This window comes from Crocodylus porosus, unplaced genomic scaffold (genome assembly GCF_001723895.1).
Source record: "Crocodylus porosus isolate Cpor-Errol unplaced genomic scaffold, CroPor_comp1, whole genome shotgun sequence".
Classification (NCBI taxonomy): Eukaryota; Metazoa; Chordata; order Crocodylia; family Crocodylidae; genus Crocodylus; species Crocodylus porosus.
The window spans coordinates 3,427,430-3,434,567 of record NW_017728923.1 but is presented as its reverse complement, the minus strand read 5'-3'; the positions used below and the strand labels follow the sequence as shown (position 1 = coordinate 3,434,567).

At 50.7% G+C, this 7,138-nt stretch overlaps 1 long non-coding RNA gene across 1 annotated transcript in view; it reads right to left on the bottom strand.

The window, feature by feature from the left end:
* Positions 1-5,079: 5,079 nt before the first annotated feature.
* The window catches only part of LOC109313411, a 7,348-nt gene continuing 5,289 nt past the window's right edge, over positions 5,080-7,138 (bottom strand). The window contains exon 2 of the long non-coding RNA XR_002102042.1: positions 5,080-5,772. This is a non-coding gene — a long non-coding RNA (uncharacterized LOC109313411). The remainder of the gene's footprint in view (positions 5,773-7,138) is intronic.

Here is a 7,138-nt window from a genome sequence, read left to right as displayed (position 1 = left end):
TGCTGGCAAAGCCCTATGAGGAAAAATTGAGGGACCTGGATCTCTTCAGCCTCCTCAAGAAAAGGCTGAGAGGTGATCTTATAGCCACCTACACATTTATCGGAGGGGAAGGGGCAGGGCAGCAAGGACTAGGAGATGCTCTGGTTACCAGGGCACCCCTTGGAGTAACTAGGATCAACGGTCACAAACTGATGGAGAACAGATTTAAGTTGGACAGCAGGAAGAACTTCTTTATAGTAAGGGTTGCCAGAATCTAGAATGGGCTTCCAAGGGAGGTGGTGCTCTCCCCTAGCTTGGAGGTCTTTAAGAGGAGGCTAGACATACACCTGGCTGGGGTCATCTAACCCCAGTTCTCTTTCCTGCCTGAGGCAGAGGGTCAGACTCAATGACCTCTTGAGGTCCCTTCCAACCCAAACATCTATGAATCTATGAATCACTCTCGGAAATTGTTTCATGATGTTTGCTTCAACTAGGTAACATTTGGCACTCAGGGCCTCCTGCACCTGGAAGACCCAGACTGGGGTATGGTTGCTATAACCCAGCAGTATTACTCTTCAAAGGAGGGCCACTGACAGATTCAGGTAATGGTTGGCTGTGACTGGACACCTCAGATTAATTGGCAGGGTAGGCATGAACAAATCCAGTACATGTTGGACTAAGGGATCTGGCTGGGACTGTTCAACCTGGGGAAAATAAGTCTACATCTATAAGTATGTAAGGGGTGATTATCGGGAACGGGGGAAAAAACTTCACTAGGGCACCCCAGGGGAGGACAAAGCCATAAACTGTTACAGGATGGTTTCAGGTTGGATGTAAGGAAGAACTTCTTTATGGAAAGGGTGACCAGAATCTGGAATAGACTTCCCAAGGAAGTGGTGCAGTCCCCAGTCTTGGAAGTCTTCAAGAGGAGACTGGAGAGACACCTTGTTGGGATCATTCGATCTCAGCAGTAACTGGCAGAGCTGGGGGGTTGGATTCAATGATCTTTCGAGGTCCCTTCCAGTGCTTAACTTCTATGATTTTATGTTGCTTTTCACTGTGAGCACTGGAAGGGAACAGTTTGACATTGGTGGGGGGTGTCTAGGATTGACTTTCCTTTTTTTCCAGCCCCCTCCCAATTCCCTGACACATTCTTGTCATGGTCCCTGAGCTTCCCATGATCACTTGATGTGTTGTCATGGGCAATATACCTGGAGCACCTGCCAACTGAAAACTGAGTGTGAAACTTGATAACAACTTTTTTTTTTCAAAAATATTTCTCTCTCTCTCCATATATATACATACATACATACATATATAGAGAGATAGATATCTAGATACATATATATAACTATATATATCTAATTTCACTTCCAACACCCTGCCAAGTGGCCCCTGTGGTTCACAGCACATGAAAACCCATTACAGAGTTCACACCATGTATTCATGAGCCCATACACCCATCTCCATACCTGTACCCCCACCCACCGCCCTCCTCAGAGGGTCTACTCCTGAAAAAGTCTATGCCAGACCCCTCTCCACCAGATGAGGTCTGCCATTTCCTTCCCATTGTCCTGTTCTGTCTTACTGTAGAACCAGTCCATTTCACTTAGTCTCATTTTAATACAGTCCTCAACTGTGGGGTCTGAGTGTCTGTTTATGAGCAGGTTCCTGACTTTCTACAGTGCAGACCTGAAGCAGGATATGCACTGGCTGAAGCGAGCTGTTGGGCCCCGGGCTGTCTGGTCAGATGCCCATAGAGAACAGCTTCCCTGGTCAGGTCTCTGCAACCTGTCACCACCAGGAGGAGCACCCGGATTTTCTTCCACACCTCTGGCATATGGGCAGTCCCAGAAGAGGTGGCGGAGGGTTTCTATCTGCTGTTTTTTCATGCCTGCACAGGGAGTGCCTGGTGGACTACCTGCCAATTCAGGTCTTTGTGCTTTTTCTGCAGGTCTTGTGGAAGATTCACTCCCGCACAAGGAAAGGTGATAACAACTGCCAAGCCGAGAATGCTCTACTAGGATGTCAGGGTTATGCCCAGAGTCCGGCTCAGGCTGACCCATTTGTTGTCACCCAGCTCAGCATGACACTTAGCAAACTGTGTGTCAGCCTGGAGGTTCGTTGCCTTGAGGTGCATTTGAGCTATTCCAAGCTTAAAAGACATGATGCAACGTCCACTGAAGTCAGAGAACAGAGTACAGGCCAGGCCCTTTTGCTCACTCATACACATAACATCTGATGTTCAGAGGGGTTCAGCATGTGGCTGGGCAGAAGGGGTGAGGCTCCCTCTCCTACCCCACCCATGGTGACCCACCCTGACCCCTGCTTCATCCACCAGCAGCAAACTGTCTGTCACACATGGAAAGGAGGTTTATCTGTTCCGACCTTGGAGTGAAACACATCAGCTCCCAGGGACCCGGATCCCAAAAACAACCCTGCTGAGTATGGAACTGAACTAGTGTGCTGCCTCCCAGGCTCAGGCTATGTTTTCAAGCACAAACAGTTGCACCATTTGAGACCCAGACCTGATTTAAAGTAACACCGAGGACTGAGAGACCTGCTGGAATGAAACCTAAGCACCGGATCCTTCTGCCCTGGAGTCACCAGGCACATGCCACTGCAGCACTTTGAGGAGGCAAAACCATGCACTGCCTGCTGCCTGCCCTGGGGGGCTGTGGCCTTATTTGGCTACTTCCCATTTCTGAGCAGCACTAATTGGCCTTGGAGAGGGGGAAGGGGGGATTTGGCTTGCCCCTCCAGCCCAGAGGAAGACATGAGGGAATATGAATGATAAGGACCTGAGAGATGCTGCTGAGACCTCTGGTAACCTCCCACTTCCAGCACAGCCTCAGGATCAGGCCCTAGGAAAAGGGAATGAAGACCCAGAGGCTCTTCAAGCCAGAAGGGGAGTAGTAGGAAGGTTTGGGGCCTCCTTAGCCGCCTCCTGCAGACAGTAGATCTCAAGTAACTCCAGGGTGCAGCGATCTCTTACATCAAGGGAAGGGACAAAGGGAGTTCCTGGGGTGCAGGTCCATGCTGCCCCTTAAGGTTATGTGGCTGTTTCCATTCAGAGTCTGATTTCAGATCTTCCCTGTTTCATCCTCCTCTACAATGAAGGAGGCCTCTTGGGGTGGTATAGCAATGCCTCCCCTTGGGAGGGAGAGGTTGCTCTTTCATTCCCCGGGACCCTCCAGCAGCGTTAATGGTGACACTGTGCGCAGTGACATCCACAGCCAATAAGCTGCTTTCCAGGTAGGAAAGGGTGGGCCATGCTTGGAGCAGCCTGCAGTCCAAGGTCAGTCAGGGAGACAGATCCACAGTCAGTTAACGTCAGTGGGCAACAGGTCACTGCAAAGGGGCTGGTGTACAAACCGATGAGGGTCTCTTCAGACTGCAGAGCAGGAGCCTTTGAGAAAGTCAAACAAGGCTTTGAGAAAGTCGAACCGGCTTCCGGGGAAGTGGTGCAGGCTCCTAGCCTGGGGATTTTTAAAAGGAAGTTAGATGAGCACCTTGCCGGGGTCATCTGACCCCGGTGCTCTTTCCTGCCAAGGCAGGGGGTCGGACTAGATGATCTACCTAGGTCCCTTCCGACTCTAGCTACTATGAAACTATGAAACTATAAGGGCTGGACAAGGACCTCATAGATGTGCTCAGGGATGCTGGGACACACATGGGGGCTTAGCTTGGGGAGGCATGGAAGTGACTGTGACAGGTTGACAAGGTCAGTAGTGTCAGGAGATGACTGGGATGTGGTCAGTCGAGGTTTGACTCCAGAGGGTCACAATCCAGGGAATCAGGAGCAGACAAGTTCCAGACTGGTGTCACTGCTGTAGCTATACATGATGGGACATGAGCAATTGCCAAACTAAAGCCAGATCCAGAGGTCAGAAGACAGGGGTCTGGTCTGGTCTGGTCTGGAGCCAGGAGCAAGAGGGAGCCAGGAGCTGGCAAGTCTGGGGCAAAGGGACCAGGAGGGACCTGTGTGTGCCCCCCACCTCCCAAGACATTCCCATCACTGAGTCAGGACCTCTCTATGCAGGGAAGTTAATCTGGATGGAGGCAGAATGTGAATTTAAAGCAGCGCAGATATTCCACATGAATGTGCTGAGTGTCTGTTCTTGTTCTAGAGGACAAATACCTCCAGAAGAGCTGAACTAACCTAACCTGAATGAAGATCCAAGTAAGGCGTGATTGAAGGAGAAGGTCAACAGAGTCACAGGCAGTGGCTCAGTAGAGGAGGTCTGAGATGCTGGGAACTCATGGGATGAGCAAGAACCCCCACCAGAGGTATGGAGGGTTGAGATAACAGAACCACCCGAAAAGGAGATTGGCTCCATGGGGGCTGACAGCCAGGGAGAAGAGAAAGGCCAACTATGCCATGGTTTCTGACGTCAGGACATGCTGTTCTGTGAGAGTTTGTAAGTCCCAACCCTCCACTCACTGCAGTTGATGGCAAACTCCCACCCCGCTGGGTGAATCGGGGGCTGCAGCAGCACACTTGTACCGTGTGCACAAACTTACACCAAGGAAAAGCTGCATCAGACTGGGAGCATTGTTTGCCCTGGTACAAATGAGCATATGAGGCACCGGCCAATGGACGACATGCCCTACACCTGCAGGACTGAGCTTTTCATGCTGCTAAGAGGCCAGGGTTATCTCAGGGGTCATTCCGCCAAAGCCAAGGGAACCATGCAGGGGCAAACTGTCTGCATGTGGCAAAGTGAGGCCTGATTAGAAATGATTCCACTTGGACCAGTGCAGGCTCCAGGCTGAGCCTGTACCTTCAGTGGCTCCTGGTCTGGAAAGCTACAGCTGCCAAGCAAACAGCAGGATAATTCCTTAACAAACAGGTGTCACCTCTGGCCCAGACTCAGGTAAATCTCCCTCTGCCCTCCACCTCCCTTCCCCCTGCTAGAGCAAACAGATTGGGTCTGTGGAACATGAACCTTGGAGCATTTCTGTAAATAACCCTAATAATTACTTAAAAAACACTGATCCTGTGCAACACAGTTTGTTTCTTAAGCTTTTAAGCGTTCAGTATTCCTCTGTCAGGAAAGGGCAAATATATAGGGAGACATTAAAACATGACAATAGGCATATTTTGTCATCTTTCCTTCTCGTGGTAGCACCAGGCATGGACCCTGCTGCGCCAAGCACGGTACAAACACAGATCAGAGATGGCTCCTGGCTCAAGGAACTTGTAATCTAAATGTAACACCAAATAGATAGAGAAGGAAGACAGACAGACAGGGGAGCACAAGGAGACAGAGACCCTCCTGGTTAGCACGACAGGCAGTGGTCACAGCACACAGTCAGCCTAAGGGTTGAAGCTAAATACCGAATTATTAATAATTAACCAAATGATGCCTGTGTACAGGGACTATTGTCTGAGGATCTCAACACCCCTTCCAAAGTCGGAATTCTTTAGGATGGGGAAACTGAGGCCGGGATGAAGTGACTTGCTTGAAATCAACTAAGGAGTTAGTGGTGGGAAGTCAGTGGTAGGAAGGAGTCAGTGGTAGGAAAGATAAGGACAAGGACCGGGAGTCTTGATTTTCAGACCTTGTCCTTGACCTCTCTTTCCCACCTTCAGGGACTGGTAAGATATGGGGAGACATTAAAACATGACAATGGAGTCTCAGATTCCTCCTCCTCCTCTAGGTGATGCCCTGAGAGCCAACGTTAGCTGGACAGAGGAAGCCCAGAATCCCAGACTTGAGCAACACAGTCCTGGTTCCACCAACTTTCAAAAGCAAGAGCTCCCATTGACCAGGGGAGCAACATCCGGGCCTGAAGAAAAAATTCAGCACAATGTGAATTACAGGTGTCTGCCCTGAGAGCAGCCCTGTGGTCTCTGATAAACACAGCTATGCCTTGAGAAAGCCCTACACCACTACACCACTCAGGCCAGGAGAGTTGGTTTTGCTAGGGGGTGGCTTCACTATAGTGGTATGATGTACAGCTCTGCGAAACATCTGTGCCCACTCTGGGGGTGCTTTACTGACATAATAAACTCTGGCTTTGCAACTTGTGGCCCAGAGGCTGGATATGGGCTGCAAAATGACCGGATGTGGCCACAGCAGCACAGAGGATCAGGGCATAGGGCTCAGTCCAGCACATCCCCCTTCTCTGCCACCCCTCTCCCATGCTCTCTCCTCCCATCCCTCCCCCCCGACAGCAGGCTGTTGTTGGGGCTGCAAATTGGCAGTGTATGGTGTGTGACAGAGGCAGGGGCACATAGCAGAAGGGAGCAGTGGTCTATAGTGGGGGGAACTGGCAGTCTATGGAGGCAGCCAGGTCACAAGCACAAGCACCAGCTGTTCTCAGTGATTGCTGACCTCTGTATGCCCATGCTCCTAGCAGCACAGGCCTTTGGGTCCAGACTTCACTGGAAGCAGCCAAGTTTAAATATTAGGTGTTTAGCACGTTCATGTACATGTCATGTTGGGGTCTGATGCTGAGGAGGAGCTGAGCAACTCCTGCCAGGGGTTGCACACCACATGGAGGCAGACAAATAGTGGTCCTCCCTGTTACAGCCCAGCTGGCTGGTGGCTCATCACGGGATCAGGGCCATAGACGACAGCGTTGTCCTTCAACTCTCACTTCACCAGCTTTATTTCATCATCAGCCCGGAACACAGTCTCCTTGGTGCATATCCCAAATGCATGTCTGGTGGAAAGGACTGCAAACACCCCGACAACTTCCTGCCTGCAGCTGGGCATTGTCTTTTGGCACCTGCATCAGGATGAGGGTCCTGATCCTGTCTGGTGCAAAGCACCCTCAGATCTAACTGGAGCCAGGGGAGTTGAGGTACTCAGTATTCACCAGTTTACCATGTAATTCAGCCACCCTGTTGTCGGTTTTGCAATCTCTTTTCTAGGTGCTCCCTTCACATCAGGGACTCTATCAGGAACTTCAAAAGCTGCCCTTAGCCTAGCTTGTCATCCCTGCAATAAGCTGGTAAATTCTGTGCTTTTTCCACATCAGGTGTGTGCTGCGCTCATCTGCATGAAAACACTTGAGATGTGCATAGCGGAGACCAACTGGAGGCTACAGGAATGGTGCTTCGAGGCGGGCTTTGGCTTCCTCAGCCATGACCGGCACATCGTGATGAGAGACATGCTGGGATGGGATGGGCTCCACCTTTCCCCTAAAG